Source organism: Plectropomus leopardus, chromosome 17 (assembly GCF_026936395.1).
Source record: "Plectropomus leopardus strain MGB_pleo_1.0 chromosome 17, ASM2693639v1, whole genome shotgun sequence".
NCBI classification, from domain to species: Eukaryota; Metazoa; Chordata; class Actinopteri; order Perciformes; family Serranidae; genus Plectropomus; species Plectropomus leopardus.
Genome location: NC_142192.1, coordinates 4,582,411 through 4,595,043, shown reverse-complemented (window position 1 = coordinate 4,595,043; position 12,633 = coordinate 4,582,411). Strand labels below are relative to the sequence as shown.

The following is a 12,633-nucleotide window of genomic DNA, read 5'->3' as shown; positions in this document are numbered from 1 at the left end:
GGTTGCTTCACTGGGCTTGTGGATTTTAGAGCATAAATACCCACCACAAGTAGCTACCTGAAGACTAGGGAGGAGTTTAGCTAGTTTTGGTGAGGCAGAAAGAGGGAATTGTGCTGAATTTGGATTATGTGTATGTGACTGACTGTACACTCCTGTGCTATGATGTAACTGTGTGCGTAACTGTGAGTTTGCCTTAGGCAAGAGTGTGTTTTGCTCTTCCTGTGGATCTCCATTAGAGTATTTGTTTGAGCATTGTTTTGGGGGTGACTGTAGCACAGGACCTGTGATGTTGGTTACAGGAGGATGAAACAAGTTTTGTGCAACACCTGCCATGTTCCTCTGCCACTGCTGGTTTCCTCAGTGCAGGGCAGGAGACTTGATGATCCCAATCAGCAACATGGGACAGACCTCCGCTTGGTGTGCCCCATGTGCATAAAAGCAGCAGCAGCAGTCAGTCTTTGGCTGGCAGACATCCTCACCACTCCTTCAATTTTTCCCATAGGGTTTAGGGTTTTTCCCGTAGGGTTTTTCCCATGGGTCTCCCTCTTTTTGTCCAACTTAAGAGCTGGGTTGTGACATGAAAAATGGTCAAAAACGAGCTATAGAGATGCAGCAGTGAAACTTGGTGTTCCTCAGCCTAGTGCAGTAAAACAGAAAACAATTGCATACGTGGAAAGAACCTGTGGTTGAGGCCAACCTCGTGGACTGGATTGTAATGCTCGCTTGAAGGGGCCTTAGTGAAGGAAAACAAAAAGTAGTTTCAAAAAGTAAAGAAAAAATCTATAATTCTAATAGAGTTGGCACCTAGATTAGCTTTGTGTCTCGGTGACCCTGTGAGCTATTTTCATAAGAGACTAATCTTTTTGTCCTTATACACTGAACCAAGTCAGCTTAGTCATAGGTTACAGAGCAGACAAATATCAGCTGCCTGGCTTAGATTTGAAGGCCACTGCAAAAATAAAACATTGTTGTATGAACCTGAAGTGCTTACTGAAAGTTCCCATATGACCTGTGACTAGATGAAACCAACAACCCTGAAATTTATGCAGCATCTCTGTCGATTATACTGTTATTGAAAAGAGCTTGGGATCTAGCCGTTCCATAACTATATTAGTTGCTGCTTAATCATGAAAGAATGAGGGTGAAGTAAAATGAAGATGCTCCATTTATTTGGTTTTCACATTTTTTTCACAGGTGAAAAGCTTTAAAATATAAAGTGGCCGTGTCTTGGCCTTCTGACATCTGATTGAATCAGCTTGAACACACTGTGGTAATCACCATGAGTCATAAAATCAGATTTTGCAACATTTCAGCATATTTAGCCTATTTGTTGGCCATTTGGAACCATGGCAAGCATGGCCCTCTGGGGCCAAATTTGCAGTGCTCCAGTATCTATGTATGTTCATTAAATATAACACTATATCTGTGCCAAATATGTTGCATTTATCTCACAATGCATAATTGTTGTTTGTACTTGACTGTACCAATAAAATGTCTTGTGTAGCATTGAACACTTTTACAATGAATGTAAGTTATTGTTTGACGTGTGTGATATTGTATTTTGTCTTTTTCTACCTACACTGATGAGTCAAAACATTAAAACCACTGAAGTGAATTACACTGATCATCTCAATACAGTGCAATGTTCTGCTGGGGAACCTTCCATCCTGGCATTGATGTGGATGCCACCTGTTGCAGACCAACTACCCCCCCTCATAGCAACAGCACTCCCTGTTGGAAGCAGCCCCCCAAGCTAACAATGCACCTTGCAACACTGCAGAATCTGCTCAGGAATGACCAGAGCAATATGACAAAGAGCTGAAGGTGTTGACCTGGCTTCAAAACTTCTCAGATCCAGCTCATTCTCACTCCAAACTTGCCAAATATGTCCACTCTATCTATGCTTTTGGCATATGAGCATGACGCCAAAAGCGACCTTCCGCGTCCAACTGCAACATGGCTGGATGGTATCAGATGAGAACGCGCTTGGACAGAACTGGTAGCATTGCTATTATTAGCTGGCGAATGGCTGGAAAGCACCCGGCGCTTCCATATGCAACATGCACGGGCGGCATCATTTGAGAATGCTGCCAGACAGAACTGGTCACATGCACATAAAATGCTGAAGGACAGTTTCAGGTGATAATGCTGCTGGTAACCATGGAATATAAGGAGTGCAAGTGCGCTTATAGATTGGGGATGGTGGAGGGTCCTACAAACAACCGAGTTTCGTGCAGGAGGCTGGAGTTCCCTTCCCATATGGATGTGTGTGTATTTTTTTCTACACTTTACAGTGTGCCTCTGTTGCCCAGTCCTAACCATTATGACAGTATGCACTGTTGTGTAAACATAAGGATCATGCTGCTTCATCCCACCACATGTGCATTTGCTGACATCACAGTAATGGCATCCCAGAGCGTAAACAGCTGACACAGAAAGATACCTAAAACGTCATGAGTAGATGCAGAAGGTCACTGACAGAGCAGCACCATGTGACGAGTTGGGATGGGAACGTGTTGCCAGGTCCCAATCTGATTGAGAATCAGTGGGACGTGCTGTAACCCCAGAGGTACCCCCAATCCAGGGTCAGCCCTCCATAGATTGGACTTGGCTCAGACCTGGCCAGGCAGGGATACATGTCCTCTGGGCTATGTCCTAAGTTGTCTTGCACCGGGGTGTTGGCGGCAGTCCTGTGGATTGTAAGGTGGGGTACCAGAACATCCTCTGGATGCTTGATCACACTGGGATCTGGAGAATTTGGAAGCCTGGATGATGCCTTGAGGTCTTTGTCATGTTCCGCGGGCCATTCCTAAGCAGTTTTTGTAGTGTACATGGTGCCTTGTTCTGTTGGAGGTTTACTGCCTTTGGGGAGTGCTGTTGCTAGAAGATGGTACTTGGAAGCATTAAGTGGCATTTAAATAAACGCCAGAACCAATGGTTTTCCAGCAGAACATTGCGTTGTAACAATAATCGATGTCATTAACTTCACCTGTCAGTGGTTTAAATGATCAGTGTATAAGCATGTGTATGATGTCATGCTTCTGAAACATACAGTACCTGCAGTTGAGTTTTTGACACATTTGACACTTTGTTTAATAAGTCATTGAAAATAACTGACACTGATGAGACAAACTTTCTCCCTCCCTCTGTTTCTCTGTCTCTCTGTCTCTCTCCAACCCTCTCGTGTCCCTGTGGGGCAAAACACACCAACAGTGTGTCTCCAGGTTCCAATCTCCTAACCCTGCAGGCCAAAGATAGCAGCGAGTGAGGTGGTTCGGCATTGAGAGCTGGAGTGCTTGGAGAGAGCGTTTTCTTTTATTCATGCGGGCTCTCTGTCCAAATGGAGTCTTCTAAAGGAGTTACATTAGGACAGCTGGTAAGGGAGGCAACACACGCTACAGCCCAATGAATGTGGTGCCACATTAACCTGGCAGAGTCTGTGTGTGTGTGTGTGTGTGTGTGTGTGTTTGTGTGCGTGTGCGTGTGCGTGTGCGTGTGCGTGCATGCGTGTGTCTGTGTGTGTGTGTGTGTGTGTGTGTGTGTGTCTCTCTCTCTCTCTCTCTGCATGAACGCACCCACCAGCCTGCTCAGTGGAGATGGGGACATATTAGGCAGGGCTTAGACAAATCTTTCCGACCCGTAGCTGCACTTTATGACATTACAGAGAGAGGCAAGATGGATAGGATCATTGTATGTGCTCAGCAGGGGAATACAACATGAGCATTAAAGGGTTTGCAGCCATGTAGCTGTCAGCCCCCAAATGCCATTTACTTCCCCTGCTCTCTCTCATGAGCCATATTCCGAGGATCAACAAAACGATTCTCGCGTACATGTGCCAGTATCTATAAGTCACACAGGTGCATGAATGAAAACATTAGATCCGAGGCTCTCTGTCTGCAGAGCCTGTTCAACCGAGCAGGAGGCAAATTTTCAGCTGAAATAGATGGGCGAGCGTGGCCATCTTAATCTTAGGTCTGAGTGGAAGGGCTATTTAGTGTGTGTGTGTGTGTATGTGTGCACATATTAGTGGCTGCTTATGCGCGCTTGTGCTCGAGTATGTGTGTATCTTGATCTATTTAGTTTTCGTACCGTCTTAATCTTGGTGGAAGGCTGTTAATTAACCTCGCTGTCAAGCCGGCAGACGTCTAAACCAGCAGCCGTCACTTCTCCTGGGTCTTGTTACCGCTGTAATTAGCGGCGGATAAGAAATTACAAATGCCCCCCCACTCCCTCCCGTTAAGATGAGAACACCTTGCCGTTTCTCATTCTGATGCATGAGTGTACCAGGAACGTGTTTTTGTGTATCTTTGTGTATGTGAGTCTTTGTGTGTGTGTGTGTGTGTGTGTGTGTGGTGGGAGGTGTGCTTGCTGGTAGGCGATATATACAGAGAAAGCCATTCTTTGTGCAGCAGTCTGCTTTCATACAGCCATTAAAATCATAAGCTGCATTTGAGTTTTTCACACTACATACTAACAGTATGCAAATTCTGTAACTGAAAGGTATGATTATAGTCATCACATAAATAGAAATATGAAGTATAGGGTTGGTGTACACTTGCATGTCTTTTGCCTTGTTCTTGTACAAATTACAGAAAGGCATGTTTTCTCGGTAAGATTGTGTCATTTCTATTTTCCCAGGGTCCTTTGTTCCCCAGATTTATATGGAACAAAATGGGAACATGACAAAGGGTACTTAGTTTCCCAGTTGTACATATGTGCTATCTCAGACTCCTATGTTTCCTAGCTAAAAATAGCACATAATGGGAACCTGTGAAAAATGTTCCCCAGTTCTGTATTCACTTAATCTGACATGGTTTAGATTAGGTGGGCTTAGGTGACTGTCTAAATGTAGATGCTCTTTCTGTTAAAGCTTCTGGAAATGTGGCTTGAAATAGTAAGAATGCACATTTTATATCAAAGTTGAGATTTTCATTAAGTAGCAACAAAAATCTGAGCGAAAGTAAATGTTCCCAACTATTAGAAAAACAAGTTCCAAACAGCTTATTTTGAGGATAACAGCATTTCTCCTGACTGTGTGGGCATGGCAGATCAGGTTTTGATTGACACCTCCTTGGATCCTACCTTTGTCAACTGTCTCTTGTCTCCAATGAATGTAAAAGGGCTTACTGAGGGTTAGAGAAGAGGTCTAGGGCTAGGGTTAATTCCCAGTTCTAGACAGATCAGGTAAGTAAAGAGGTCAAAGCTCACATTAAGGTGAGATAACCTTAACAACTGACTATTCCCATCTCCAAATGGGTTAGGGTTAGGAAAAAAACCCTGAAAAACCTACACACTTATCAATTTAATCTTACATTTTCAATATTAATATTCAGAGTAAACCAAAGCTATTTTAGGGATAAAGAGGGACAAGATGTTGTTGATGTTTAAAATATTGAATATTAGGATGTTAAACCTAGGAGCATAGAATCCTGGGAACATAGAGTAGGAGCTTGGAAACATAGGACTCTGGAAACATTCATTAGTACAATGAGACCTTGGAAACTTAGGAACATAGGTACTTGGGAACTAAGGACCGTTATGACAAGGAGCCTTGGAACATAGTACCTTGGAAACATAAGTGTTTTGGAACTTGGGACTCTTAAAACAACGACAATGGGAACATAGGAACTTGGAAACAAAGGGCACTGGGGACTCAGGACCCTAAGAACATGGTATCGTTGGAACATAGGAGGCTGGAAACACAGGGCCTAAGGAGCTTAGGACCCTATTTGCTAATTGGGAAGCTGGTGAGGGATAATGGCCTTGTCCTAGCACCATAGTTACTGCTAGTGCGCTAACAACAATAATTAAAGAGGAACATGGTCACACCAAACATGAGACAAACATGAGTGAAAAAGTGTACATTTGTAAGTCAGAGTCTTTTTCTGCTGTTCTGAAAGGTAATTTCTGCTTGAATGTATGATTTTACTGCAGACAGCATTCTACATGATGAATAGTGCACTTTTTTACGCATTGTTGGATTGATGAAGAGTGGAAGTCATTAATTTCAATGGAAGGCAAATGATAAGTAAGGCTGCGTTCAGACCATTAGCCCTGCAAGAAAAAGCTCAGCCCCCTCATTCATTGGGATGGGAATACTGTGTTGACACATCGAGGATGCCAACACAGCAGGCGCCAGCAAAAAAGTTAAACCTGGCAATGTGATGCCATCTGCACTAGCCAATCAAATATGGACAAGTGCACATTCGTGGTACTTTATGTACCTTGTAATGCTGTATTTGCTGAGAGCAAACAATGAAACATATAGGTAATCATCATCACCATCATAACATCCTCTCTCATGGCATTACAAACCATAGCAGTGTTTTGGTGTGCCCTCAAACTTGAAACTTGAAACTTGTACTGGACTTCCTGGATCATATTTCATTGTGTCACTGGTATCTGAAGCAACACGCCTCCACTATTGCAGCCCAAGCATTATCTTAATGCAGGGCTGTTTTCAGTCTGTCTACCAACAAACAGCCTCCTGACTGTTGGATGACAGACATATTAGATTTCTCAAACTTTGCATCAATCAATAGTAAAGCAAAACAACTGAAATTGGAATGTAGAAAACTTATAGATGAAAGATTTCTACATTACATGTAGAGCTGAAAGTATTAATGCTTAACAGCTATTTTTTAAGCAAAAATGCCCAAATCCAAAAGTTCAATCAATTTGAATATTTCATGTTTCTTGTAGTCTCCCACGATGCCAAATTGAATGACTCTACATCTTAGACTGAGAATAACTTAAAAACTAAAAAGAATTTCAAAAGTCTAGTAAACTCTTTATAAGTGGAAACAGTATGTTTAGAGTGGAGCTTGGAGTGTTTCGTTTATACATTGTTTACTATAACTCAATTTTTGCATATTTAATTCCGCACATTTCGCTTTTTTTCCATCACCTTTATTTTTTTTCTGCAAAGTTTCTTCGTCTATGTGATGAGCTGAATCGTAGCAACATAGTAGCATGCTGGTTATTACCTTGAGTAAAATTAACTTTCTTTTTAAAAATGTCTGGAAAATTTCTTCCTGTGACAACTTTGTATTGTAAAGTCTCTAGTTTTATAATAAGTAAATATTTTGATGTTTGTATTGTTTTGAGATGTAGGGCAGATATCAAGGCACTATTAGTGAAAATTTGAATGAAATAATCGGTAAAAAAAATTACATGAAATTATGCAGGTAATCCCACCATCTGAACAGTGGTTTTATTAGTTGCTACCAGCAGCTACATAACTCGCTCTGTCTGGCTGGTTGTTTGGCTGATCGGTTGGTTGGTCGGTCCATTGGTTGATAGGCCTGCTGGCTGGTCGGTCGGTCGGTTGGTTGGTACTAAAGGAAACCCTCCTTTGGGGAGTTATTATCCTATCCTACTAGGCTGAAATTTGGTATTGAGATCACAGCTATTGCAAATTCACATGAATTATCACTTTTTCGGCGGTGGGGTAAGTCAATATTGTAATAAATCAAATCACTTTTTGCTGTACTTCTGTTGGGGTTTTTTGTCGGATTTTATTTTGTCCAGGGTAGGGGTATCTGAAAATTAAAGCCCTTTTGAGGATTTCTGCCTGTTCTGTGTGTCCCCACACCTTTGAAATCAAATTCTGCCTCTGCTAGAAATGCCTATAATTTATAAAAGTATTCAGGATGAGAGTGGCTGAATTTGGAGACAATTTTATCATTGGACAAAGGCCAGTTTAAACTTTCACAGAAGTGGCAGCTTCATCAGTGGTGCTGCTTTTCACTATCCTGGTGCTGCATGGGTCTAAGTTCATGTAGCACTCACCTTTCAAGGCTGTGAGTGCTGTCCACTGTTCACTGATTGCAAAAGTTTACAGCTCTCATGTAGCAAGTTAACGTCAGACCTGCTGAAATATAACCCAGCGAATGATGCATTTCAATGCCCATCAATAATTGACACGTAGAAAACACATCAATAAGTCAGCATTTCTAAAATCAGCTCAGCCTCTCCGACAGAAGTTTCGGGTTAGCTGAAAAATATTCCCTGTGTTCCCCAAGTACAAGAGAACATTCCTAATCACAGACAATAAAATGAAAGAGGAAGAAGAAAAGAGCATTTCGCTTGCAAGTCACCATTTTAATTAATCTCTTCGCAGTCTTGGTGGAATTAAATATTTCATTACAAAAAAAAATGATGAAGAGACATTCTTTAATTCACTTCAAAAGGAATAGAGTTAGTAAGTAAGCTCAACTCCTAACTTGGCATCTGCCTTCATCCCGGCTCCTTCCACATGGGGAGATAAAATAAACAAAAACTCAGACGGTTTCATGCTGCACCATCGCCCGCCTCGTCCAGTTTGATGGCTAAGTAATGAAATACATAACAGAAGCTGAAATACTTCCTGCCTCTCATGCAATTCTCTCTGATTAAAAGCTTTTATTGATAAGCAGGGCATGTGGAGAGCCTAGGTGTTTGATGCTTACTTCATCAAAACACTTCTTTTGAGCCCCGCTGAAGGACAAGACATGCATACTTTACACACTTGAAAGCTCTCGCACACAAAAGTATGCAGACATGTAAGTGCAATGAGCAAAACACCCAGCCCTGGAGTGTTGATGGTAGTGAGGCACTGTAATCATATTTCTTTCCCTATTAAGGAGTGTAATGAGTTTCTTTTTCCGTAATATTAGTTAGGAAATGTGTTGTTACTACTGTCTCAGTATCAGAATGCAGCCTCTATCTCCAGCATAATTAGTCTTTCTCAGTGAAAGTATTCCAAGCACTTTGATTTTATCGAGGGACAGGATGACAAGAACATTGGACATCAACGCCGTTTGGTTCCCTTGATCATTCGCAGGCAAGGAAGCGAAATTATCCTTATTTTTGAAGGTGCGCGAGGATGCGTCTGACAATTTTGCATCATGAAAAAAACATAAGGAGAGGAGGAAAGAATTACTGATCAGAGAGAGTCTACAGGGATGCAGGAGTGTTTACCTGCTCACTGTGAAACAGTCAGTCCATAGCTGAGGACATACTGTGCTGCAGTGTGGGCCACAGTGGTGGACAGACAAACAGACCAGAAGCGGGACCAAGGCAGTGTTCTACAGGTTACAAATAGGTCTTAAGTCTTTGTACTCAAGTCCCAGTAAAAGTGCCAGGTCAAAACAAGCAAGTCTCGTCATTTCCCGAGTTAAGAAAGGCTAGTCTCAAATAAAGACAAACGTGCCAATTCAAAGTCTCAAATCAAGTCCTAAGCCAAGACATACAAGTCCAAAGTCAAGTTCTAAGTCAAGACAGGCAACGCTTGGTCCAGTCTCATTTCAAGACAGATAAGTCCCAAGTTGAGTCCCAAAGGGAGACAAACAGGCCCAGAGTCAAGTCCTATGTCAAGACAGGCAAGTCTGGGGTCAAATTCCAAGTCAAATCCCAAGTCAACAAAAGCAAGTCATGTGCCAAGCCCCAAGTCACGACAGACAAGCCCTAAGTCAAGTCCCAAGTCAAAACAGGCAAGTCACAGGTCAGCGCCCATTTCAAGACAGATAAGTCCCAAGTCATGACAGGCAAGTCTAGAGTTAATTCCCAAGAGACAAATCCCAACTCAAGTTCCATGTCAAGACAGATAAGTCTCGGGTCAAGTCCCAAACAAAGGTCCCAAGTCAGTTCCCTAGCCAAGACAGGCAAGTGTCAAGTCAGGTCCCAAGTCAAGAGAGATAGGTCGAGACAGACAAGACTAAACCCAAGTCCCAAGTCAAAATAGTCAAGTCTCAAGTCACATCCCAAGCCAACACCCTAGCCAAGACAGACAAGTCCTAAACAATAGCTTGAGGCTTGACTAAAATGGAAGTTGTTGAGTCCCTGTCTGTAATTTTCAACCCGCACATTTTGTTTAAAAATATTATGTATTTTTGTTGACCTTTGCATACAGTAGTTATTTTACCCAAACAAAATTATCTTCGGTATCATATTTTCAGACTGCCACTTATAAACACAACGGTCGTTCTTCCTGGTTCTCGCCTTCAACTTGATTGGACACTGTTGGAGTGCACTTGCTCCACAAAGTGGATCTGGAGAATAAAGTGTTAAATTGCTGGGAATGAATAGTGTTAAGGGTTGATGATTCAGGAAATGAAAGAATTCAGTTGACCTGTGGCACCCTTTCTTAAATCACACACTTCCATTTTTGGCATTTGGGGGGGCGGGTCAAGTACTTTCAAGTCAAAAGGCTCAAGTCTGAGTGAAGTCACAAGTCTTTGCTGTTGAAGTCCATTTTGAGTTGAAGTCTTTTCGGATTTTAAGAAGTCAAGTGTAATTTCATCAGATTTGTGTCAAGTGTGAGTCGTGTGACTTTAATCTGCACCTCTGCATCAGACTGGCATTTAGGCACTTGCACGGCTAAAAACAGAGATTCTGATGCATGCGAGAGTAGAGTTGGGTAGAAAGCAGAATTTTCTGTAGGAGGAAAAACTCTTGAAGACGTATTGTAGTGATGTGAGGCAGACAAAGGAAACTGTGGGTGCTGGAAAGGGCAACTGGTGTACTTGTGTCATCGGTGATGACTGTGGGGAGATAAAGGTTAGAGTTGGCACATTGATTTCTGCTCCGGTGTACGAACAGTTAGCCACAGCAAATTAATGTGACGCCACGCAATCTGCCCCGCCTGTCTCCCATTACACAGGACTGGAGCCCCGACAAGCCACAGCTAATGGATAATGCATGTGAGGGAGAGAGATTGAAGGAGGGTGAAAAAAAGAGCAAAAAAGGATTCAGTGAAAAGTGGTAGAGGGAGGAGATGAGCGAGTGAAATGAATTGTACGAGCAAAAGTGGGGACACAAAGGTGCACAAAGCATCACACAAATGAGAGGGAAGTGCAGAGGAGCAGAGTGGAATCGAAGGAGAGGACAAAGCAATAAAGCTGTGGTGAAGAGATACAGGCTCGCTGTAAAGGGGGATGGAGATGGAGGAAGACGCCCGGGGGCAGGCAGACAGGTCGATCGACATTTACCTCAGACACACCAAGACACAGTAAAACACACACATTAAAACCAGCAGACGTCTCACTTTGAATAGAAGCAGCGTCACAAAGATTCACCTGACACAACATGTATATGTACACATATATACAGAATAAACTTACAACATTTTGTACACACACACATATACACACAAGTTGCAGGGTGCTGATGCTCAGCCAGTGTTTGCTTACACACACTCCCTCAGAATGATTAATGTCTCTTTGCTCCACACACTGACCCATGGGGCACAGCAGGCCAGTGGCTGAACACAATTTATTAAGTAGCACAAGCGTGTGTGTGTGTGTGTGTGTGTGTGTGTGTGTTTGGAAAGGGAGCAGTCTGTATGCAGATCTTAAATGCAGAGGGCTCTCAGCAGGGGTTTGGACATTCAAGGGGTTTCAATCTTCTGTGAAGGAGGACATACTATTAAGAGAGAGAGAGAGAAGAGGAGAGAAGACGGGCTGTCAGCTCTGTCCACAGAGTGGTGGAGACAGAGCAAAATTTTTGCTACAATGTAACGCAAATGAAGATAATATAACAAAGTTCTTTCCAAAAATTATATGTAAAGTTCAAGGTTTGATACACTCTTTGAGCGGATTAAGATGTATATCTACTTTGAGAAAATGGTGTCAGCAGCGAGATCTATCAGTGTATGTCACAGCCTCAGAGACAACTGACACAACACATAACGACTGGAGTTCATCTCCTCACAACTCAGACTTGGCCTTTTTATTTACTTTATTTATATACTTGTTTTTTGTTTGTTTTTGTTACACTTGATTTCATGAATTTGTATTAACTTCAAGGGCCCACTTTAATATTACACACACTTGTATCGCTCTGTGCACAAAATGCTTTTCAAAGTCAAGCTTTGAAAATGAACATTTAGATTATTTTGTAGTTGTATTGGGTAATTACATATCAAAGCTTATTTTTTGGAATTTTAACCCTTTAAATGACAGGTTTTTGTTATGATAACACTATGTCTTTAGATGAAAAAAAGCCTTTATTTTAGCCTGGGATATGTCAGTGCAGCAACATTGATTGTGACAGTGCACCTAGTGGACATAGCATGCATTTTTTTCAATATTCCAAATATCGTAAAAAAGAAAAAAAAAGAGTGTGAAAGTGTAAAATGGTAAAAAATGACAATTTCCAAGGCAAAAGCCTTTTTTTGCACTTCACAGTATGAATGTAACATTTTTGTTTACACAGTATATTTTAAACTTATTGTAGGAGCTGAGCTGGAAAAATTTCAAGATAAAACAAATATACACAATCTTGCCAAAATTTCTGCCATATGCATGAACACATCCAAAATTATCAAACAATGAACAGCCGATCACTGATGCACACAAATACATACACACACACACACACACACATACACACAGACACACACACACAAACACAAACATGCAAAACCTGTGTTTATAGGTAAACGTACATGATGAGATATATGAGATATATGTGAGATATGTATGAATACACATATGTCTATATATTTACTGGATAAATATACTTATTCTATTTTCTTGAACAGTGTATTTTACTCTATCGTAGTAATATTGTTATTCTTGTACTCTGTTGTTAAATTCATTCTCTACTTTAATTGTAATCGTGCTTTGGCAACGCATGTCAAATGTCCTGCCA

General features: G+C 41.7%; 1 protein-coding gene across 2 annotated transcripts in view; it reads left to right on the top strand.

The window, feature by feature from the left end:
- LOC121958195 (putative C-type lectin domain family 20 member A) overlaps nucleotides 1-12,633 on the top strand; it is a 155,395-nt gene that overhangs the window by 97,805 nt on the left and 44,957 nt on the right. For both annotated transcript variants that reach the window (XM_088090348.1, XM_088090349.1), the window contains one exon: nucleotides 3,214-3,376. The gene's annotated coding sequence lies outside the window, so the exon portion shown is untranslated. The remainder of the gene's footprint in view (nucleotides 1-3,213; nucleotides 3,377-12,633) is intronic.